This window comes from Typopeltis vanoorti, chromosome 25 (genome assembly GCF_054136105.1).
Source record: "Typopeltis vanoorti isolate ZY-2024b chromosome 25, IOZ_Tvanoo_1.0, whole genome shotgun sequence".
In the NCBI taxonomy this organism is placed as follows: domain Eukaryota; kingdom Metazoa; phylum Arthropoda; class Arachnida; order Uropygi; family Thelyphonidae; genus Typopeltis; species Typopeltis vanoorti.
In genome coordinates, this window is record NC_143573.1 from 68,760,340 (window position 1) to 68,786,762 (window position 26,423).

The 26,423-nt window shown below is 37.5% G+C and overlaps 1 protein-coding gene across 1 annotated transcript in view; it reads right to left on the minus strand.

Moving 5' to 3' along the window:
• LOC150092820 (low-density lipoprotein receptor-related protein 4-like) overlaps window positions 1-26,423 on the minus strand; it is a 1,164,745-nt gene that overhangs the window by 648,943 nt on the left and 489,379 nt on the right. The gene's annotated exons all lie outside the window — the stretch shown is intronic.

Sequence of the window (26,423 nt, forward strand, 5' to 3'; positions counted from 1 at the left end):
GGGGGGAGAAGAGCCAGATGGCCAAAGGGTAGGGTAAAGGCATGATCTCTACATTTCAACAGGACTTAAGTTTGCAGTTTTTTACTAAATAATTTAAGGAAATTACAACACCAACTAGGATATACATTAAAATAAATTTTAATATACTTCAATATTTCGGCAACGTCACGTTGCCATTTTCAAGAAACTTAAGAACAAGACATGTGCATGCAGGCACGACAAACAGTAAGTGAGGAAGAAGCAGGAAGCTATTAATTCTCCTAAAGTCCTGATGGTTCCCCCTAGCAGTCAATGTTGGTATTCTTGGGCAATTGGGCTGAAGGTCTTCTGATGTAGGTTTCCCAAATTTGAGGCACTCTCATGCAACCAAATTTGTTGAGGTTTGGATTGTTTCTTAGGGCTGAAGCTGATTCCATGAAAAGCCTTTCATATTTGTATTTACTACAGTGTATTATCATGGCTTTCTTCCACCGTATCCTATGGCAGGTATCCAGCACATGGTCAGCAAGACCAGAGTGGCTGTATTGGTGAAACCATATGTAGTCCTTGTGTTCTGAAATTCTGATATTTGCTGTCCTGTCTGTTTGGCCAAAGTAGGACAGCTTACAGCTGCAAGGGACCTGGTATACACCAGGTAGGTCTAGGGGGGGGGGGGGGAGTTGGTCTTTAGTAGAGCAGATAAGGGATGCCAATTTTTTATATGGTCTATAACAAGAAGTTAAGTCATGTTTTTTTAGGATTATTATAATTTTTTCTGAGGTGCCTTGGATAGAGGGTATGGTGATGGATTTAGTGTAATCCTTGTTGTGAGGGGGGGGGGGGGGTTGTGGTTTACTGGTTTCAATATTTTTTGGATTTTTTTTGGGGGGGGGAGATAGCCATTGGCTGAGAAAGTGTTGAGAATGCGGTTTAGTCCTGTGGTTAGGGCATTGTCATTTGAACAGATAATCTTAGCCCTGTTGTGTAGTGTCTTAATGACTCCATATTGTTGGTGAATGTATCTGCCTGTATGGGTGGTTTTTCTATAGACTGAGAAAACCAAGATTCCATCAGGCTGGTGGGTGACTAGTGTGTCTAAGAAAGGAAGGCAGTTGTTTTTTCCTTCTTCCAGGGTGAATTTGATTCTGGGGTGTTGGTTGTTTAAGTGTGTTAGGAAGGAGAGGAGTGCATCAGAGCCATGTGGCCAAATAGCGAACACATCATCAACATAGCAAAGCCAAATAGTTGGTTTTTGTGGGGCAGAGTTTAAGGCTTTCTCTTCAAAAAGTCTCCATATAAAAGTTGGCCAAGGGTGAGGAGAGTGGAGAACCAATGGCTGTCGGCTCTATTTGTTTGTAGAATTTTCCTTGCCAAACAAAATATCCTGAGTTTGCAGGTGAGGAGAAAGAGAAAATTCCACATATAAATTTGAAAGGGGGGGGGGGAATAACACAATAACTTCTTCCATTTTTACATAAAGCTGATTGTCCAAGCTAACTTTGCAACTCATTCACTGCTTTCACACTCCTTACACTCAAGCAATACATTCCACTCACCAATTTCTCTTTACACAAAATACCAACTCTTCACTCTTCTTACACAATTTCCAGTGATGGCCTCTTATTCTATCCCTGTCACCCTACATTATACGGAAAATGTATGTGATAAAAACACTACACCAATTTGTATGTCTCAATCATATCACTCCGTCTCTCTGTTCCACCAGGTTCTACAAATAGCATACCTACAATTTGTGCTTATACCTGAACATTCCAGTGACTGGAAACCACTTCGCTCAATCACCTCTGGATACGTTTTAATATATCCTCATCCCTCTTGAAACCAGATGAGAAAACAGCACTGCATATATGACCAGATCAAGAACTTATACAAGGGAGCCATAACTTACATATATATATATATATATACACACACTCAGGTCTCTTTTTATGTGGATCTTTTTTATGCAGATTTGAAGTTATGCGGAGCAAGCCCACAGATACGAGACCTTTCAACACTTCTGCGCATGTCAACAGAAGGAGAATCCATTCCAATAATAGGGTAATCCAGCATTTCCCAAACTTTTCCTACGATGGAAACACTTCACAAATCCTGAAATTTTCATAGAACCTTGGTTATTTTGTAATGTATTCATTAATAATTAATTGTTAATTTAGTCGATTTTTATTATTAATTAATAATTGATCATTAATTATAAATTAATAATTAATTAAATTTGGCCCAATGGAGGAAAAAAGCTCCAAAGAAATTGCTTTTCTTTAGAAATGAAAATTGCAATTTTAGATCGCTTAGTAAAAGGAGATGGATCTACGGTGATTGGTAAACATTTTAATTTAGGCGAATCTACTATAAGAGCAATTAAAAAGAATGAAGTCGCAATAAGAAAATCTGTCATTTCTGGCACAAAACTAAGTGTCAAATTATCATCGTACTCAAGAGATGCTTTATTAGAAAACACTGAACGAGCGCTCGTAATTTGGATTGAAGAATCAACTCAAAGGGGAATTCCTATAAGTGGTTATTTAATTAAACAAAAAGATCTTCGGTTATATGAACAGATGAAGCAATTGGAGCCATCTACTTCCCAGGCTGATAAAGAATTTTTTTCTAGCAAAGGATGGTTAACCAAGTTTTTAAAAAGGAATGCACTTTATAACATGAAGATTACAGGTGAGGTTGCAGCAACAGATGAAGCAACCAAAAATTTTCAAGAGAAGTTAGCCAAAATTATTAAAGATGGTGTATATTGTCCTGATCAAGTGTTTAACACTGATGAAACAGGATTGTTTTGGAAGAAAATGCCTAGTCGAACTTACATCGCAAAGTCTGAGAAAAAAGCAAGTGGGTTTAAAGTAAGCAAAGATCGAGTAACGTTGTTACTTTGAAGCAATGCATCAGGAGATCTAATGTTGAAACCCCTCATAGTAAATCGATTTCTAAGACCACGTGCTCTAAAAGGCAAAGATCTCAAACAGCTGCTGGTACATTGGATGGCTAATACAAAGGCCTGCTGTATTTACTGAATGGTTCAATAATTGCTTTGTACCAGAAGTGGAAACATATATGAAGCAAAAAAAGCTCTTGATTTTAAAGTTTTATTAATTGTTGACAATGCACCAAGTCATCTGCATTTAGAACATCCAAATGTACAGGTAGTGGTTTTTTTTTCCACCCAATACAACAAGCATTATTCAGCCATTAGATCAAGGCATAGTTACTATTTTTAAAAAATATTACGTTAAGCACACTTTTCAATTTATATTGGATAAATTAGAAAATGAATCAATAACAGTAATTGACATTTAGAAAAAATGTTCTATTTTGGACTGCTTAAATCATGTTGTATCTGCTATCACTGAAATAAGACCACAAACTTTAAATGCTTGCTGGAAAGCAGCTTGGCCTGGATGTATTGCAAACATCTACATTATCAGCTGAAATCATTACACTGGCACATGAAATTGGTGGAGAAGGTTTTGATACATTTAGCCAGAATGATGTAGACGAATTGCTTGTGGAAAATGCTTTAAGTGATTATGATATTATTGGATATTGATTAACTTTAAAATATCATCGAAGATTCAGAAAACGATAGTGAAGCAGAAAAAAACCTGTCCCCCCCCTCACTGCAAATATAATTCGAGAAGGTCTTGAACTGTGCAATTAATTAAAAAATCATTTTCTTGTTAATGACACAAATTCTGAACAAGCCTTTAAATTCCAACATGAGCTGAAGAATTGTATGTCTGGATATCGCGAGCTGTATAAAAAAGTAGTGAAATCATCATCGCAAAGTTTAATCACTGATTACATTGTCAGAAGAAAAAAATCAGCACAGAACGAGGGTGAAGCTAATTCTGTTTGTGAAGAACCATTACCTTTACCATACAGATCTGATGCGCTGACTAACTCTTCTGGTGAGGAAAGTGATTTTGCACCAGTTCGCAAATGTTTCCAAATATTGTCTAATGGTGGTGATAATTCTGATGACAAAATATTAAAAAAAAAAAAAAAAGTTACTTTTCAATAAAATTAAATGAATAAAGCTTTAAAACCAAGTTAGGCATTCTTATTTTCCTCAATTTTCATAAACTTTTTTATGATATTTTAGGTTTATTTTAATTCATTGAGTCGATGGTGCACTCAGGATTTAATCTTGGAGGGGGCCGAGCACTCAGGATTTAACCTTTTTTTGGGGGGGGGGAGGCCGAGTTGAGTAGACGATTTGTGAATGCACACTACGCATCGCATACGACCTATGACTAAGCATCTGCAGTGATCGCTAATTCATAAATAGTATAGAAATAGAAGACACGACACAACATAAATAAAAAAAATGAATTTAAATTAGGAAAAGATTTTTAGAAAATTTTCTAGTGTTTTTTCCTTTTCTTTGGGGGGTGCTCGGGCCCCTTGGCCCCCCCCTCCTCTGGGTGCACCACTGCATTGCGTCAGTTTTATGCAGTTTTAGAAAATGATGGAATGTATCCCTGATTTTTCAACATAAGTTAGGCCTTTTTTGTGCGATTTTTTATATGCGGTTTTCTGTGGAATGTATCTACTGCATAAAAAAAGACCCGACTTCGTGTATATATATATATATATAAGTCTTTCTCAATGTCTCTCTCATCAGATGCCACAATGCTAGAATCCATTATACAATTCCTCAAAATTCTAACAATGTGGGTCCTCAGTTTCAGGTCCTTTTTTGTCCACCATCATCCAGCAGACCCTTACTTCTTCTGTCTCCTTTAACTCTGTATCCTATTTCTGCAGCTAAATTTCAAAACTTTACACACTCACTCACTCTCATTCTGACAGTCTATTTCAGCAAGCTGTCAATGATTTATATACATTTTACAATTATTTCACTTTAGTCACTTATTCACATTGGAGTGAATAAGTGTTCTTGTATGTGTGTGCAGTATAACAATGAAGGAAGTGAGTCCTCTGTTTAGATTTGATATGAAAAGTTTTGTGTAATGTAATGTAGTGTGGAATGTATTCATTGGCAAATGTGTTAAGTTTATGAGACAAAGTGATAATGGTTGAAGAAATATTAGAAATGCAAGTTGATTAAGCATGCAGAAGAGCATGAAATGTTGAAGACAAGTGAATCATCAAATATGGGAACAAAAGAAGTGATGAGTACTAGGTGGAAAGTGAGTAAGAATGGAGATACTTCTTGAATGCAAGATGGTATTAGCAGTTTTAAAAGATTTAAAAGAGAGTGCAAGAAGAAGAAGAAGAATGATATATATAAAAATTGGAAGTGGCACCATTTTGGAAATCATTTCAAAATTTCAACAAGTGCTTCACAATATCAGGTGGAAACTGGTCCTGAAAAGCACTCTGCAAATGGGAAACATACAAAAGAAAAGATAAAAAGATAACATAAAAAAGAAAAGGCCATCCTGGTTGGCAGAGTGGATAGTATATCTGCTCTCCACCCAAAAGGCTACCAGTTTGAATCTCACAGGTTTCGATGTTTCAATGGGCATGGATGTTTGTGATTGTCTGTGGAAATACCAGTGGTGGTCAGCAGTAGATGGCGTTGGTGTAGTTGCAATCAATTGGTGATTGAATGGTGGAGATGAAGTTGTAGAGCAGGTGCCCTCCCTCGATGAGTCCCTGGAGGTGTCAAATAATAATAATAATAATAATGATAATATGTACAAAAATAAAGGAAGACTCAGAAAGCATAAATGAATGTAAAAGGATACAGTAATATATGGTGATTCTATGATCAGTGAAGTATTGGATAAGTAACCAATGAAAGCCTCCTTTCCTGGAATGGACATGATGAAAACAATATGTAAGTAAGCAGAATGAGCGGATGAGATGATTCCATTTGTCAACAAATGATTTCAAAGGATATAATATGACATGAGAGAAAATATAAAAACTGTTTAGTGAGGCAAAAAAAGAAGAGTAAAAGAGTTATGATTGCAAGTTTGTTGGCACAATATGACAGGAGAGAATGATTTGAGAAGCAGGAATGCAATTACAAATGAGTAGATTGTTTAGGAGATATGGTATGCAATATGTATGGGATGACTGATGGCAAAACAATTCGTATATGCAAAGATAAATTGCATTGGTTTTGGTGTCAGATGCTTGGAAAAAATATTGTTCAGTGAAATGATGAATACCTTCAGCCCAATCGGCCAAGAATACCAACATTCTTGGGGGGGCACCATCATGACTTTTAGGAGAAAGAATAGCTTCCTGCTTCGTCCTCATTTACTGTGTCGTGCTTGTGTTCACGTGTCTTATTTTAAGTTCCTGTGAAAATGGCAACACGACATTGCCGAAATATTGGAAGGGTATTAAAATTTATTTTAATGCATATTCTATTGTACGTTGTAATTTCCTTAAGTTATTTATTAAGAATATTTTGTTATCAATACTGGTTTGTAAGTTTGCACTATTGAAATTGACCATTTTTTTATATGAGTGGAGTGGTTTGTTAAGATATCTCTGTATTTTATCCATCATATTTTACTTGGTGAATGCCAAATCTAACATGATGTTGTGCACCATTTACAGACTATGTTATTCATAACATAGTTAATAATTTTGTAGCTTGCAAATGCATGCAGCATGTACACATCCTGTGGTTTTAAAATGTGGCTGGTGGAAAACAAGAATATGTATACATGCATGAAATGTAAGCAGCAGAAAGTATTGGAAAACATAAGGCATTTCAATCTTTATGTTTAGCAGTAGATAGAGAGTATGGCAATGAAGAGAGTTGAAAATGTATAATAGATAATGTTAGGAGTAGTGCAGCAGAAATGCATCAGAAGAATGATAGTCAGTACATTGATTCAGTATGATAATATGGAGTAGAGAGGGGTATACCAGAAATGGATTACGTTTGAAATGCAAAGAATGCAGGCATTTGAAGATAGTGTTGTTTTCTGGGCAAAAGTGTGTCAGATCAGGGATTATTGCAAGGGTAGTAGAATGGACAGGGATAGCCTAATGTGAGGATATCTGCTTGAGAAACGAGAGGGTGTACTCTATATTACAGAGTCAGGTGGAGTATAATGGGACTAAGATTATAAGGATACTGGAAAGGGAGTGAGTCTGTGGCATTGACTGACGATCTCTCTAAAGACTGTTGATATTAGAGAAACTTGGTTAACTAAAGAGGATGTGACAAAAGGGATAGGAAATAGAATGTATAGCATGCTTTGGTAGAATAGGAAAAGTATGCATGGTGGAGTGTTACTCATAAGAGATGAATTGTGCCCTTTCAGGGTGGAAGAATCACATTGAAAATAACACTAGTGTGAGACAGATGTTTATTATTATTATTATTCAGGCCTCCATGGAGTCAAAAGACTCATCATGGGAGGTCCTTCCTGAGAAACACAAAGCCTATCAAGACTCATCACGGGAGGTCCCTTCTAGGAAACACAAAGTCTATCATACCACTCCTTAAACTCATTGACCATTCTCGCTCTCACCACTCTATCAGGTAATGCATTCCATGGTTCAACCACCCTCCATGCAAAGAAACCATTCCTCACTCTCTTGCTCACAGTTTCCTTTCGTAACTTCCAGGGATGGCACCTTGTCATCACTCCTTCCTGCTGTTCAACCAAGCTAAAGAACCCCCCCCCCCAGTCTCAACCCTGTAACCACCTCTCAACAGTTTAAAAGTCTCAATCATATCACCTCTCCTTCTTCTATCCACCAAACTCTGCAGTCCACATTCCCTCAGCCGATCCTCATAACTAACATTGCACAGTCCTGAAACCATCTTCGTTATTCTCCTTTGTACCCTTTCCACAGTTAATGTATCCCCTTCAAATCCTGGGGACCAAATCTCAGAACAGTAGTCTAAGTGTGGTCTGATCATAGTCTCATACAACAGAATGATAACTCTTTTATCTCTGCAGGTCAGTGTCCTTCACATTATTGCAGCAATCCTCTGTGTTACCTTCACCACCTTTAAAATATGTCTCCTAAATTTCAGGTTTCTATCAATCATCAACCCCCATTATTTAATGGAATGTTGCAATAGAGCAGGGAATATAGATGGTGATGAGCAGGAAATACATAGACAAATTATTATTATTATTATTATTATTAAACAAGACCTCATGGAGTCAAAGACTCATCTAGGAGGTCCTTTTATCTCACACACATCTCATCATACCGGGTCTTAAACACATTCAAACTCCCTGCAGACACCACACTCTCAGGCAAGGCATTCCAATCATTCACAACTCTGTACAAAAAAAACCTGCCTCTCACTCCCCTACCCACACCCTCTTTATACAGTTTCCAGGGATGACCTCTGGTTCTCCCCTGATCTCCCACTATTCTCTGTAGAACTTCTCCACCATTGATCCTATAACAACCCCTTACCAACTTGTAGGTCTCTATCATATCTCCCCTCTTCCTTCACTCCACTAGACTCTGCAAATTACATCTTTTCAATCTTTCCTCATACTCGACATTCCAGAGGTCAGAAACTACCTTAGTCAGTCGCCTTTGGACCCTTTCCAACATCTCTTCATCCTTCTGAAAACCAGGTGACCAAATCTGGGCACAATAGTCCATGTGTGGCCTAATCAAAGCCTTATACAATGGAACAAGAATCTCCCTACTTCTACACGTCAGTGTCCTCCTCATCATTCCCAGAAGTCTTTGTGTTGTCTTCACAATTTTGGCGATGTGTCCCCTAAATTTTAGATCCTTATCCACTATCACTCCAGATCTCTTATTTCCTCTACTTCCAACAATATATTCTCACCAAGCATAAATTCTGCATCCCATCTTTGTTTTCCAAATTTTAAAACCTTACATTTTGCAACATTGAACTCACATCCCCATTTGCTTGCCCAATCACTCAATTTATATTCAAGTCTTCTTGCAAGGCCACAACATCTTCACTACTCTTTATGGTTCGTCCCAACTATGCATCATCTGCAAACAACTGAATATCTCCATCCAAATCTTTGCCAATATCATTAATATACAAGTTAAATAGTAATGGCCCTAAAACAGATCCCTGAGGCACTCCACTAGTGACTTTCCTTTTCCTGGATATTGCACCCCCATACACAACTTGTTGATACCTATCAGATAGCCAGTCTCCAATCCAATGCACTAATCTAATATCCAACCCCATCTGCTCTAGTTTGACTGTCAACTTATCATGAGGTACTCTATCAAAAGCTTTTGCAAAATCCAAGTATATTACTGTGTATCCTTCTCCTCTGTCCAAGGAAGTAGTCACTTTATTGTAATAAGTAAGTAGATTACTAAAACACGACCTCCCTTTAGCAAATCCATGCTGTCCATCAGAGATTATACCATTGTTGTCAACCCAACTCTGGATCCTAGTTCTCACAAGCTTCTCCAACAACTTAACCACAACACCTGACACACAGATAGGCCTATAGTTTTATGCTTGAGTTCGATCACCTCCTTTATGAAGTGGCACAATCTTGCCCTCCTTCCACTCTTCAGGGACTTGACCAAGTGCAAGACTCGTATTAAAAAAATATGTCAAGGCAGGTGTCAACTCTCTGGCACATTCCTTCAGAATACGCGGTGATATATTATCAAGTCCCACAGCCTTATTTACATCTAGTTTACTCAACTCCCCAAACACCTCTTGCTCACTTACAGTCAGTCTCTCCTCCCCATCATCAACTGCTCTTAATCTCTCCATGAAGTCACATTCACAAGATTGAAAGATCTTTATGAACTGCTCATTAAGTATCTCCACCACACATTCTGCAACAGCTGTCTTTATACCATTTCCTCCAATCAATGTCATCCTTCCATAATCATTCTTTCTTTTGCTGGCTACATATCAAAAGAACTCCCTAGGATTCTTTTTAGCTTCATTAGCTAACTGCTGTTCATACCTCTCTTTAGCTACTCTCACCAACCAAGTCACCCTCCTTGCCTGGTCTTTGTAGACTTCATGAAATTGGTTACTTCCACTTCTCTTATGCTGCCTCCACAATGCCCTTTTTCTCTCTATTGCATGCTTAATCTCTTTATTCATCCATCTCACACCTACCTTATTTAACCTTCTCACCCGTGGTATACATTTAGACATTGCATCCACTAAATATTTTTTGAAAATCCCCCAAGCTGCATTGATCTCTTTTCCAGCTAATTCCTCATTCCATGCTACACCTGCAAGCTGTCTCCTGAGCTCTTCATAATCACCCCCCATGTAGTTCCACATATACCCTTTTTTCACAGGGGTCCTTGCACTGCTGGCAACCACCCAAGTAATCACCTCATGGTCACTTTCACCAATTGGTGGATGATTTGATACCTCATTGATAATTACATCCTCCGATGAGATGACCAAATCCAAGACCCTTAATCCTCTTGTGCCCTCTGTTACATACTGTCTGAGGTAGTTATCCCTCAACAACTCAAGAAACTCATTTTCTTTAATTCCAGTTGCTATCTCTTCATTCCAGTCTATATTGCCATAATTAAAATCACCCATAACGATCACCCTTTTCTTATTTGCTTGGCTTATTTGACTATACATTTCACTATCACCACCATCCACATTACCAGGTCTATAACAACATCCCACCAAGTATTTGATTCTATTCACCTCTATCTCACACCATACTGCCTCAAAACCACTGGCCCCATTTCCCTCTTGCATCTCTACCTTGTATGGACATAACTCTTTCTCTATCATCAATAGCACTCCCCCTCCCCTTTTTACCCCTTCTATCCTCACGAAACACATCATACCTTTCCATCTCTATTCCTGTCAGGATGTCATCCTCATCTAACCATGTCTCACTTATTCCGACAATCTCTGGGTGCACAGACGCAATTAGTGCAACCATTTCATCCGCCTTGTTTCTTACACTTCTAGCATTGGTATACAACCACAACAACTCATTTCTGGATCTACAGCTAGTTCCACTGATACCACTCACTCGATGTGATCTCTCCATGCTGGACTGGGGCCATTTCCCTTTCTGCTTCTTCATTTTACAACCCTTTGCAATTCCATCTGTTTCCTTTTGATCCCTGATCATCCCATCACTTTCCTGCCTACACATGCTCTCACCTCCTCTTGGAGCATCCACCTTTCTCACGCTGTGTATCCCTGTCCACCCTGAGCCTCCCCGTTTCCCTGCTCCTCTTGCACACCCATTCTCTCATTTTCTATACTCATACCACTCACTTCCCCATTCATTTCCACTCCTTCAATCTCTCCTGTCTTACTCTCCTGCTCTTCCACATCACTCCCCTCTCGATCTGATTCATTCTCTCTATTCACTTCTCCACTTTCCAGCAGCAGTCTCTCCAAGCGACTCACACCATAACCACTCAAATGCAGTCCATCGCTCCCATACAGCTCACTTCGTCCCTCAAACTCATTCCACACATTAACAAACTGTACTCCCATCTCCTCACACATTTCAGCCAGAATATCATTCATAATCCTTGCTCTCCGCCTCATTTCACCACAATCATACCTAGGCAACGCACTGACCACCCTTCCTGTCACACTATTCTCCTTTATCTTTCCAATCAGTCTCCTGACATTCATTTTGACATGCTCTTTGTTCTCTCTCAAATCATTTGTACCAATTAATACAATTAACTCTTTTGCTCGTTCCCGCCTCATATTCAATGCCTCAATCACTCTACTCATTTTACCACCTGGAAAACATACATTGTGCATTTTATCCTCTAGCACACCTTTAATAATGGAGTCGCCATACAACGCCACTCGCTCATCTTTTGTTAACTCTTTCATGCCATCATGATTTATTTTAATAGTTTTGACCTGAATTCTCTTAATTTCATTCCGCATCCATTTCATTTCTTGCTTCATCCAATCCAATTCACCTTCCGAACCTCACGACACATTCACTCTATCATTAAATCTTTCTAACTTTCTAACTCTCGACCCCCTCTTCTCACTTTCCCTCTCATTCATCCTTCTTTGTTTCCGTACTTTCGGTCCAACATACGTCCAACTTTCACTATCATTCTTCTCACTTTCACTCTCACATATCTTTCTTTGTTTCCGTACTTTCGGACTAACATGCGTCCAACTTTTGCTATCATTCTTCTCACTTTTACTGTCATTCATCTTTCGTTGGTTCAGTACTTTCGTTCCAACATGCGTCCAACTTTCGCCATCAGTCATTCTCTTTTCGCTATCATTCATTCTTTCGATTTTTTTTACTTGCGATTTCTGCATCACGCCATTTCTACTTTCATTCGTTCTCTCAATTAGTTTGGCAAGTGCAAAGTGAGTGGTCATTATGAAAGCCTTCAACTATAACAATATAAACTGAGTAGAGGAGACAGCAAGCATTACTAAGGGAACTGAATTTTTGGATTTCTTGATGGACAATTGTCTTAGGCGGCATGTGGTGGAGGGAACACAAGAATCGAGAGTTTTGAGTTTGTTCAAACTTTGTCCCCGGTTGGTGAGAATGACCATGCAGTCCTAATTTGGAGGATAGAAATATAGACGTATCAAGGTAGAAGGAATTTATGTGAAATTATTAGGCAGGCAACTATTATACTCTTAGAAACCAGATTGTAGCAGTACAGTGGATGAAAAAATTTGAAGAAAGAGAGATCAGTAGTGCGTGGGAGATATTAAGAAACAACTGTTTACAGAAATGGCAAATTGTATGCCTCCAGTAGAGCAGATAAAGTGATTTGGAGTCAAATGGATGATAAGAAAAATAAAAAAGGAACTACAGATTAAAAAGAGGTTACAACAGACGTATAAAGAGAATGTAGAGAACAGTTGCACATGAAATATAAGATTCGGACTAGAAAAGTAACTAGTATTGTAAGGATTAAAAAATTAGAATATGTGAGGAAACTAGACCTGCAATCCAAGAAGAATCCCAATGAGTTTTTTGTGATGTGATGAGTAGAAAGAAAAATTATCGTTGCTAGATTACAATCAAGGATGAAGATGGGACTTGGGTGACTAATGCAAATAATATTGTAGAGATATTTAATTATCACTTTATTATTGTTCCATGCTGGTACACCAGGCTTTATTCATAAAGAGATAAGGAATGGAGAAGTGTTAGAAGTGAATGAATAGGAGGTATTCCGAATACTGAGTATGGTAGTTATCGGAGAGGTGGGAGAGAGAACATCCAGAGCATCCCTGGTTGAATGCTCTGGATGTTCTCTTCAGTCTATTTCTTTTTGAAACATTGTAAAGTTCAAAAAGAAATAGTGAGTAAAAGGGTAAGAAGTACGTTTTTGTGGTAAGAGCATGGGATGCATTGCCTGAGAAGGTAGTGAAAGTGCAAATGGTGGATGAGTTTAAGAAGTGAGACGATAAATTTTGTACTGACTAGCAATGTACTCCCATGACAGGTCATGTGACTCTATATAGATCAAGAAAATAATAATAGAATTTCTTTTTAAATTTGTCAAAAAATTTAAAACTTTTTAAATCTTTCTATGATATTTTAATAATAAGGTGATATACCATTTTGTTTCTTGTACATAGAAAATATATGGCTTCTGCATTGATTTAACTCTCAATATCTCAATGAGTGGATCCCACTAATGAGATCTAAATAAAGGCAAAACCTGTCTGAAAGGAAATGCACTGTGCATTATGGGATGCTGAGGCAACTGACTGAAGTCAACAGCTCCTATTATACAAGTGGCCTAGTTTTAAAGATACTTCACATGCAAACTTCTGTTTGCTTATACATGTGCATAGATTAAAACAAGGATATAATTTTTTGTCTAGCATAATGTACTTTATAACAAAGTAAAAACTTTCTCCAAGAGGTTAGTTCTTTTCACAATAAGATAACCTGCATGATCTCAGAGTAGGCCAGGAGAGTGATGGCTAAGGTGAGGAAGGCAAAATCAGATTATTAAAATAACCGAGTCAAATAGGCTACAGGAAATTCATGAAATTTTACTGCTATATAGCAAATAAGAATGACAACAAAAGAATATAAATGCAGATGGCAGGGAAATGGCATAATTTCAACTAGAAATAGACTGTAAGTGAACAAGAGGTATAAGGGGAATTGAGCAAACTTGATAATATATCACCACGTATTTTGAAGAAATGTGACAGGGAGTTGGCATCTGCCTTGACATATTTGCTTAATATGCCTTGCATTGGATTGAGTTCCATTGGGAAGGAAGGCAATATTGTGCCACTTCATAAGGGAAGTGATAGAACTATACACCAATCTGTGTGTCCATTATAGTGGTTAAAGTCTGGAAAGGCTGGTGAGAAACAGGATCCAGAATTGGGTTGGCAACAATGGTATTATCTTTGATAGACAGCATGGATTTGCTAAAGGGAAATCATGCTTTAGTAATCTATTTACTTATTACAATAAGGTGATGGCTTCATTGGACAGAGGAGGAGGGATACACAGTAGTATATTTAGTTAATATTATATTGAGTTAAATATTATATTAAATATTGAGTTAAATATTAGATTAATGCATTGGATTGGAGATTGGCTATCTGACCATGAGCAGATTGCTAAAGTGAGACCTACTTTTAACAAACCTCTATGCTGTCCTCTATGAGGATTCTAGTGTTGTATTCACACTTCTGGATGCGGTTCCCAAAACTTTGATAACCATTTCGGAGATGCTGATTGGTGAATCATATACTGCATCACCCATATATATTGGAATTATCTTGCTACTCATGAGACTCAAGTTGAATAGCCAGATTACAGGTATTGCTAACTCTCATGCACATTCTTTCAGTACTGTTGATGATATCTAATCCAATCTGACTTCTGTATTTGAATCATGCTTATTTATCACAATTTGCCAGTGTGGTTGGTTAGCATACCCACTCTCCAACGAACAGACTGCATGTTTGAATACCACTGTGGGCATGAATGTATGTGATTGTCTTTAGGTGGGAGATGAATTTTACCCCTCGATGTGAGACCACTTCTCACTTATTAGAGGCCTGAAGTGGCTTGAAAAACTTCATGTTTGTCTAGAGCACAGTGTCCGGACTGTGCAAAACATAATTAAAAATACAAAAAAAAATATATAAAATTGATAATAATAGGATATTGCTATATTCCTTTCATGGGTGAGAGCAATATAAATAAAAATAAAATATATTTCTTTCTCTGAGCTTTCTCTGACTGTGTATCATATTGATATTATCATTTAACAACTCAGTTATTTACTACTATTATTATTATTACCCTAAGACACCATGCAGTCAAAAACTCCTCTAGGAGGTACTTTTGTCATACAGACAGCTCATCATACCATGTCTTAAGCACACTCAAATTCTCTGCAGATGCCACACTCTCAGACAAGGCATTCCAATCATTCACAACTTTGCATGCAAAAAAAGCTGCTTCTCACTACCTTGTTCTCCCCTGATCTCCTACCGTTTTTTGTAAAACCTCTTCAACATTGATCCTATAACAACCTCCTTACTAACTTATAGGTCTCTATCATATCATACCTCTTCCTCCTATCTGCTAGACTCTGCAGACTGCATCTTTTCAGCATTTCCTCATATTCGACATTTCATAGATCAGAAACTAGTCGCCTCTGGACCCTTTCCAAGATCTCTTCGTCCTTTTGAAAATCAGGTGACCAAATCTGTGTAGTCCATGTGCGGTCCAATCAGAGCCTTATATAATGGAACAAGAATTTCCTTACTTCTACAATTCAGTGTTCTCTGCATCATTTCCAGAATTTCTTGTGTTGTCTTTATAATTTTGGCAATGTGTCCACTAAATTTTAGATCCTTATCCACCATCACCCCATGATCTCTTATTTCCTACACCTCTTAGCAATATATCTCCACCAAGCATAAATTTTACATCACATTTTTGTTTCCCAAATTTTAAAACCTTACATTTTGCAACATTGAACTAGCATCCCCCCCCAACTCCTGGAGTGGGGGGATGCTAGTTCAACTCATTCATTCAATCTGTTCAAGACCTCTTGTAAGGCCACAGCATCTGCTGTACTCTTCATAGTTTATCCCATCTTTGCATCATCTGCAAACAACTGAATATCCCCAACCAAATCTTCACTAATATCATGAAGGTTGTTTTCTTGATCATAAATTAGTAAATAATAATATTTAGTTAACCAATCAAGTGTTGATCAATTTTATTAATTAATTGGACCAACTAGTTTTGCCACACTTATCTGTTGGCTTCTTCAGGGCACTTACATATAGGTTTAAACACTCTCACAATTATGCGTAACTGCAAAACTGATGTCAGTTTTTATTCTTGTCAGTTTTGCAGTTACGCATAATTGTGAGAGTGTTTAAACCTATATGTAAGTGCCCTGAAGAAGCCAACAGATAAGTGTGGCGAAACTAGTTGGTCCAGTTAATTAATAAAATTGATCAACACTTGATCGGTTAACCAAATATTATTATTTACTTCACTAATATCATTAACATACAGGTTAAACAGCAGTGGCCCTAAAACAGACCTCTGAGGCACAATACTAGCGACTTTCCTCTTCCAGGATAATGCTCTCCTATATGCAAGTTATATGACAATATTGGTGTGACAACAGTTAGATAAGGAGAACAGATATTACATGATATGTCTTGATCTTGACAAGTCATCTGACAGGATTCCTCATGCAAGTTTGTTATACAAAACAAAATCAAAGGGATGGATATGTAAAAGAAACTTGTGACATGGATAAGAGTAGCCGAATAATAAGTATTTGAGAATGATAGTAATTAGTCTAATAGTAGTAAAGTGAACTGTGGTTACCGGGGTACATGATCCATTGTTATTTTATTTATAAATTAATAAAACTGAGGATTGAATAGAGGGTGATATTCAGTTGTTACTGATGATGCTAAGCTAGTTAAGTGATAACAGACATACAGTAGCGAACAAATTAATCCAAACACTCACATTTAAAGAAAAATTTTAATTTCACAAGAAAATAAGTACAAACTTTAAACTCCAACTTTACCTAATAATTTATATGTGCTACTCTGTTTATAATAAGTTCATTAATTCTCTTAGGCATGGACTATACCAACATAGAACACACTTTTTTAATTTCTGCATCTCGAAACCATACTTTTATAATAGATTGTATTAAGTTATCCTTTGTATCAAATTTATTTTCTAAGTCTCTTTTTCACTATGGCATACAAATTTTCTATTGGGTTAATGTCAGAAGAGTTACCTGTCCATTGAAGCAACTGAATGTTCTGTGAGGAACTCTTTCGCTTTTTTGAAGTGTAGCATAGAGTGAGATCCTGTTGGAAGATGAGTTCTTTGTATTTCTGGATGGGTGGGACCACTCTTTTCTTCAATATTTTTATGTATTGGTCACCTTTCATCATGCTGTTAATGAGCACAAGTGAACCTGGGCAGTCACATGTAAAACTATCCCAGAATATCTTTTTAGTTGGGTGTTTAGGAGCTTGTGGAAGGTGGGCAGGAGAAGTCTTCTCAGCCGCTGATTTGTGAACATAGGGTACTTGCTCTCCTTGGACAAAAAATGGCTCTCATCTAAGAAAATGACCTTCTTCCACTTCTCAACAGTCCAATATTTGTACACTTCTGTCCAATGGAGCCACTTTTTCTGCACAGCCTTAGCCTTTGTCAATAGTTGGTTCTTTTTTCTTTTTTTTTTTTTTGATCTGTGGGCAGTTCTTCCTGCTTCCAGCAATCTTTAATGTGCTGACATGTCAGAAACATTAATCCCACTAGCTGCCAAGTCTCTATTTAAGTCTACAGCAGACAATCTTCGATTCATTTTGCTTTTCCTAACTAGTAAACAATCTTGAGTAAGTGTAGTTTTCCTTTGTCACCCATATTTTCCTTTTCTGTCAGGAGAAAAGATACCTATCTATCTAAACCTATTTAAAATCACATTAACAGTCCCCAAACCAACACCACATTCATTGGTGTCGGTTTGGGGAGTCATGGATGTGCACTGAGAAAGAGTAAATAATTTTTTTGTACTGCTGAGAAAGAGTACATATGCTTTCTTAGAGATGTATCCATTTTATAGCTACACAAAATGAATAAAATACTGCAAATGTCAACTTCTTTACACTATTAAAAATGCAGAACACCATCATTAAACATCATAGAGAAGTTAAAACACCCAGCACTCAGTCAAAATAGTGAACTAAAACCAAAACCAAAAATAGTAAACTGAAACCAAATTTATTGTGGACTGAAATAAAAACCAAGCCAAAACCAAAAACTTGATGAAAAATCAGCTTCTTTGGCTTAATTTGTTTGCTAGTGTACCTGATTCAGAATCTCTGCTGGCTAAGTTGAACAAACTAATTCCATGAGGAAATGTACAATCTCCAAGTCTCTACCTTCACTGAATACTTGCTGTTAATAGTTAGCAGCCACACTGCACTTTTAAGAACACTAAAATGTAAGAAAAGATATTATTCTCCCACTTTGCAAAGCTTTCATAAGAAAATGGCCATACTGCTGTGCACAGATATGGTCACCTAGGTTCTAAGGACAAGGGGAGACAGATGAGAAGATCCAGACCAAGATAATAACTGGTCTACAGAACTATACATATGAAAAGAGATTGAAGGACAGATGACAGGAAATATGAGAGAAACATAAAATGGTTTCTATAAATTACGGAACAAAGAAAAGCAGTATGATATGAGATGTGAAACAAACACTGCAAAATTGTAAATAAATAATTTAATTCAACAACAAATGGATACACAAAGAGGTCAAAATGAGATTGTTAAAGTGCCTCAATAAGAAATGTGGTCATTCCTTACAGCAATATAGCATGCACAACAGCGTTTCATACTTCATTTAATTTCCAATATTCAGAATCCAAGTTTCTAATGATAAAACAGGTTAATCAGAATAAACAATATAACCTGACAAGTTTTGTAAGTTGTCAGACTTACATCACCAGGGATACAAAACCAGCATAAAACCAGAAAAAAATTAGTTACACATGGCAGATGTTATCACAAATTCAAAACTAGTACATACAAGCAAAGTGATCAGAAAAAACCATTATATTAATTATTATATATGCATTGGAACAAATCTAGTTGCAGCTATCACATTCTGTGGCATGACACATGTCACACCCAGCGTCTGTGGTCATTAGGTTTTTAACAAAATCAGATGAAACTTGGTGTAGGATTAAATCTTGGTTTTTTTAATAGTGAGTGAGGGATGCTGGACATTTCTGAGGCTTCTTTAAACTCTCTTGTAAAACAATTATAATCAATCAATATATGGCATTTTTTGTTTCTTGTTAAAATACTTGGTGTCCTGTTTTTTTTTTAATCCTAATTTGTGTTGTCTTTTCCTCAACATGGGTACTGCTGAGATAGCAGATGAATTGTAGCCAAAAAAGAAGAGGAGATAAGTGGGAAGGTGGCTGTTCACTTTAAGCAGTCTGGTATGAAATTAAGGACAGTTAGAAAAAAAAATATACAGCTGGTTGTTGCTACAGGCAAGGAAGTCTGGAAGACATGCATTGGCAAATTAATATAATGAGTACAGGTCTAGTGATTATTATGGGGGACTTCATCTATGGAGATATAGACTGGAAGAAAGAAAGATCACATGTCAGGAAGGAAATGGAATTTATACACTTCTGAGAGATAATTTCATGAAGCAGCATATGATGGAGTGGACTAGGGATGTGATAGTATTGGACCTGGTAACAGGATCAGAACTATCCATAACCATGGTGACCACATTGCTTCCAATTGGCGAAAGTGACCATGTGGTCTTGACTTGGTAGATTGTTCAAGATGAAGTATATTCTGTCAAGAAGAGGTATATGTGGAATTACAAGGCAGGTGATTATGACATGCTTAGGAAGAAGCTTAAATCTGTGCCATGTCATAAAATAGTACAGAGTAAGGATGTTAATAGTGAATTGGAGATAGTTAAGACTCATCTAGAGAAAGCAATATTAAATTGTATACCTAAGGTAAGGAGGATTAATCAGGTAGGAGTTAGATGGATGAGTAACATCATTAAGAACAAGTTGCAGAAGAAGAAAATGCTGTCGGGAATATATAAAGATAAAGGTGACCAGCAAACTCATAAACAATACAAGGCTCAGACAAGAAAGGTGACCAGCATGAAATGGAAAGCAAAATCAGATTATAATAAGAATTTAGCTGAGCAGGCCAAAGGAAATCCCAAAGTTTTCTTGTTATGTGGCAAGTAATAGGAAGAATGACTATGGAAGATTAAGCTTAATGAGTGATGATGGTTGCAAGGTGAGAGAAGCAGATAAAATAGTTGAGTTACTGAGTGACTACTTTGCAAGGGTATATAATCCTAGTGAGGTTGCTACTTTAACATAGGTGACAGACACTAATGTGGGAACAGACGTGGATAAATTGGAGGATCTTAGGATTAATGAAATAAAGAGCCAAAAGGTTTCACTTCGGTGATGCAAAATTATTCAAATTAAGTGAATATTGAATTCAACATTATTCAAAGCCGAATAGAGAAACTACAAGAATTTCGTGCCGAATATATAGAAACTATAAAAGTTTTGGCAGATCCAAGCGTAAACCAACCTTTCATGACAGAGGCAACTCGTGGTAAAGGTGGAGTAAGCTCTGATCACTTTCCTTAGTATTTCCCATAATGTAAAGCACATCTTCTTGTGGACATGTATGATGCTATACATTATGGGGGGGGGGGTCACTACTCAGACCAGTTTCGACTTTTGTTGAGGTCTCATCAGTGGATAGGTAGACCCAGATGTAAATACCCAGGTTGAAGTGAATCAGAAGTTATACTTTACCATACGAGTTGCCAAAAGGTGTTAAATCACAAAAGACACCAAGAATTACTGAAATAAAAATCCAAAAGGTTTCACTTCGGTGATGCAAAATTATTCAAATTAAGTGGATATTGAATCCAGCATTATTTCAAAGCTGAATAGAGAAACGACAAGAGTAAACTACAAGCGTAAGATTACACTTGGATCCGCCAAAACTTTTATAGTTTCTATATATTCGGCACGAATCTCTTATAGTTTCTCTATTTGGATTTGAAATAATGTTGGGTTCTTAGGATATTGCACAATCTCAATGTAAATACAGTTGTGGGATTATCTTGGGTCTATTTAATTTCAGTCTTCCTCTGGCAGAGTTTCAAAGGAGTGGAAAGAAGACAAAATAATTCCCTTGTAGAAGGGAGGTTCTAAGACTGCAGTAGCAAATTATAAACCTATCAGTAACTCAGGTGTGGTGATAAAAGTACTGGAAAAATTGGTCAAAAAGAGAATTCAAGAATGGGTGTATAATAATATGATACTGTATGAAGAACAACATGGCACTGTGAAAGGTTGGTCATACCTTAGTAATTTACTGTTTTTTTATAATAGAGTAACAGCAGAGTTGGATAAAGGAAATGACTACATGATGATTTTTGCAGTCATTTGGCAGAATACCACATGGAACTCTCTTATGCTAAGTAGGACAAATGGGGATAGATATGACATTGGTAAGTGGATAAGAGGGTGGCTGCCAGACAGATATTATTATTATTATTATTATTATTACCCCAAGACCTCATGGAGTCAAACATTCATCTGGGAGGTCCTTTTATCACACACACAGCTCATCATACCATGCCTTGAACACATTCAAACTCTTCACTCTCAGGCAAGGCATTCCATTCATTCACAACTCTGCACGAAAAAAAACCTGCCTCTCACTCCCCCTACTCACACCCTCTTTATACAGTTTCCAGGGATGACCTCTAGTTCTCCCCCGATCTCCCACTATTTTCTGTAGAACCTCTCCAGCATTGATCCTATAACAACCCTTTAATAACTTGTAGGTCTCTATCATATCTCCTCTCTTCCTCCTATCCACCAGACTCTGCAAGTTGCATTTTCTCAATCTATCCTCATACTCGACATTCCAGAGGTTCAAATCTCGGTACAATAGTCCATGTGTGGCCTAATCAAAGCATTATATAATGGAACAAGGATCTCCCTACTATACAAGTCAATGCCCTCCGCATCATTCCCAGAAGCCTTTGTGTTGTCTTCACAATTTTGGCTACATGTCCCCTAACTTTCAGATCCTTATCCACTATCACCCCAGATCTCTTATTTCCTCCACCTCCAACAATATATCCTCACCAAGCATAAATTCTGCATCCCATTTTTGTTTTCCAAATTTTAAAACCTTACATTTTGCAGCATTGAACTCACATCTCCATTTCCATGCCCAATCACTCAATTTATTCAAGTCTTCTTGTAAGGCCACAACATCTAATCTATTGATGTTGTGGCCTTACATTTAATCTACTGATCTAATCTAATTATATGGTGCAAAGTTGGTTCGTCCCAACTTTGCACCATATGCAAACAACTGAATATATCCATCCAAATCTTCACCAATATCATTAATATACAAGTTAAATAGTAATGGCCCTAAAACAGATCCCTGAGGCACTCCACTAGTGACTTTCCTTTTCCTGAATATCGCTCCCCCGTACACAACTTGTTGATACCTATCAGATAGCCAGTCTCCAATCCACTAATCTAATATCCAACCCCATCTGCTCTAGTTTGACTATCAATTTATGATGAGGTACTCTATCAAAAGCCTTTGCAAAATCTAAGTATATTACTGTGTATCCTTCTTCTCTGTCCAAGGTAGCAGTCACTTTATTGTAATAAGTAAGTAGATTACTAAAACATGACCTCCCTTTAGCAAATCCATGCTGTCCATCAAAGATAATACCATTGTTGTCAACCCAACTCTAGATCCTAGTTCTCACAAGCTTCTCCAACAACTTAACCACAACACCTGACACACAGATAGGCCTCTAGTTTGATGCTTGAGTTCGATCACCTCCTTTATGAAGTGGCACAATCTTGCCCTCCTTCCACTCCTTAGTAACTTGACCAAGTGCAAGACTCATATTCCTTCAGAATATGTGGTGATATATTATCAAGTCCCACAGCCTTATTTACATCTAGTTTACTCAACTCCCCAAACACCTCTTGCTCACTTACAGTCAGTCTCTCCTCCCCATCCAATATCCAACCCCATCCACTCCAGTTTAACTATCAACTTATCATGCAGTCATCTATCAAAAGCCTTTGCAAAATCGAAGTATATTACTGTATATCCTTCTCCTCTGTCCATGGAAGCAGTCACCTTATTGTAATACAGAAGTAGATTACTAAAACATGACCTCCCTTTAGAAAATCCATGCTGTCCATCAAAGAGAATACCATTGTTATCAATTCAATTCTGGATCCTAGTTTTCACAAGCTTCTCCAATAACTACAACACCTGACACAGAGATAGGCCTATAGTTTCTCCTTTATGAAGTGGCACAATCTTGCCTTCCTTCCACTCCTTAGGAATGTGACCCAGTGCAAGACTCATATTAAAAAAATATGTTAAGGCCGGCATCAACTCCCTGGCACATTCCTTTAGAATACGCGGTGATATATTATCAAGTCCCACAGCCTTATTTACATCTAGTTTGCTCACTTACAGTCAGTCTCTCTTCCCCTTCATCAACTGCTCTCAATTTTTCCATGAAGTCACATTCACAAGATTCAAAGACCTTTATGAACTGCTCATTAAGTATCTCCACCACATCGTCTTTATACCATTATTATTATGTCACACCTCCAGGGATTCGATGAGTCCCTGGAGGTGTGACATAATACATTAACGCCATCTACCGTTGACCACCACTACTAGTACTTTCACTGACACACAAACATCCATGCCCACAGCAGGATTCAAACCCTCAGCCTTTTGGCAGGAGAGTGGATACGCTAACCACTCGGCCAACCAGGCTGGATCCAGTACTATTTTCTCCAATCAATGTCATCCTTCCATAATCATTCTTTCTTTTGCTGGCTACATATCGAAAGAACTCCTTAGGATTCTTTTTGGCTTCATTAGCTAACTGCTGTTCATACATCTCTTTAGCTACCCTAATCAACCAAGTCGCCCGCCTTGCCTGGTCTTTGTAGTCCTCATGGAATTGGTTATTTCCACTTCTCTTATGCTGCCTCCGTAATGTCCTTTTTCTCTGTATCGCAAGCTTAATCTCTTCATTCATCCATTTCACGCCTACCTTATTTAACCTTCTCACCCTTGGAATACATTTATCATTGCATCTACTAGATAGTTTTTGAAAATGCCCCAAGCTACATTGATCTCTTTTCCAGTTAACTTCTCATTCCATGCTACACCTGCAAGCTGTCTGCTGAGCTCTTCATAATCACCCCCCTTGTACTTCCACATATACCCTTTTCTTACAGAGGTCTTCACACTGCTCGCAACCACCGAGTTAATCACCTCATGATCACTCTCACCAATTGGTGGGTGATTTGACACTTCATTTATAATTATATCCTCTGATGAGATGACCAAATCCAAGATCCTCAATCCTCATGTGCCCTCTGTTACATACTGTCTGAGGTAGTTATCCCTCAAAAAGTCAAGAAACTCATTTTCTTTATATTTCTAGTTGCTATCTCATCATCCCAGTCTATATTTTAATTATGGCAATATTGCCATAATTAAAATCGCCCATAATTTGCTCGGCTAATTTGATTATACATTTCATAGCCGTTACCATCCACATTTCCTGGTCTATAACAACATCCAACCAAGTATTTCCTTCCATTCACCTCTATCTCACACCATACTGCCTCAAAACCACTGGCACTATTTCTCTCTTGCATCTCTACTTTGTATGGACATAACTTTTTCTCTATCATCAATTGCACTCCCCCCCCTCTCTTTTTTACCCTTTCTATCCTCACAAAACACATAATATCCTTCCATCTCTATTCCTGTCAGGATGTCATCCTCATCTAACCATGTCTCACTTATTCCAACAATTTTTGGGTGAACAGACTCAATTAGTGCAACCATTTCATCTGCCTTGTTACTTACACTTTAGCATTTGTATATAAACACAACAGCTCATACCTGGATCTACAGCTAGTTCCACTGATAACACTCATTCGATGTGATCTCTCCATGCTCGACTGGGACAATTTCTCTTGCTGCTTATTCATTTTAGAACCCTCTTCAATTAAACTGTTTAAACTAAAGATGTTTGGTCGTTTTATAATTAAAATATAAACTTATTTATTACTGACCATTTACAAAACAAACTTACATTACAAAAACTACCTACCAGTTTCGCCAGCAAACTGTCTGGCTTTTTTAAACGCCTTGAAAAAGGCAGACAGTTTGCTGGCGAAACTGGTAGGTTCTAATGTAAGTTTGTTTTGTAAATGGTGAGTAATAAATAAGTTTGTATTTTAACCCTCTTCAATTCCAACTGTTTCCTCTTGATCCCAGGTCATCCCATTCCTTTCCACACATGCTCTCACATCCTCTTGGAGCATTCACCTTTCTCATGCTGTGTATCCCTGTCCACCCTGAGCCTCCCCATTTCCCTGTTTATCTTGCACACCCATTCTCTCATTTTCCATACTCATATCACTTACTTCCTCATTCATAACCACCTCTTCAATCTCTCCTGTTCTTCCACATCACTTCCCACTTGATCTGATTCATTCTCTATACTCACTTCTCTACCTTCCATTTATATAAGAGGGACAGCTTAAACTTGAATGCATTTGGTATCAGGATTCTTGAAAAATCATTAATTGGTATGAGACCTAACACAGATGGTCAGTTAAACTGAATAAACATAAGAAACATAACTTTCTTAGATAAAAAGAAGAAAAAAAAGATAAAAGAGAAAAAATTATAACTAACTAAGTAACCAATTAAAATCATTACTTGGCATGAGACCAAACACAGAGTCAGGGAAACTGAATTATGATGGATGAAATAGTGAGAATCTGTGTGTAAGAGCAACAATGTTATGTAATGGTATTAATGATGGCAATGGGTATTATTATAGAAATGATTATGAGAAAAGGACAATTTTGTGTGTGTCTGGTTCAGACCTATCAAGCAGGTGCAAAGATATCTGCATAAGTAAAGCACTAGATAATAACAGAGATCTGCAAGTTGTACAGCTGTCTCATGCAGACTACAAGCAAGAGTATACAAAAAAGCATGAAGGTAACTTATGTATGTACATGAATGCTAGCAGTGTCAGCAACAAAGGGGTAGAGGTTAGTTGCCATGGTCAGTACACTGGATCCTCAGTCTGTATTATTATTATTATTATTTACAGCATCTCCATGAAGTCTGAAGATTCATCATGGGAGACCCAAATCAACCATCATAAACCCAAATCCTATCATACCTCTCCTTGAATCTATTCACCATCAGGGAACTCACAACCAATTCTGGCAATCCATTCCACTCAACTGCCACTCTGCACACAAAAAATCTGGCCTGCATGTCCCTACTAAGTATACTCTTACACAACTTCAATGGATGACCCTTAGCTCTCTGA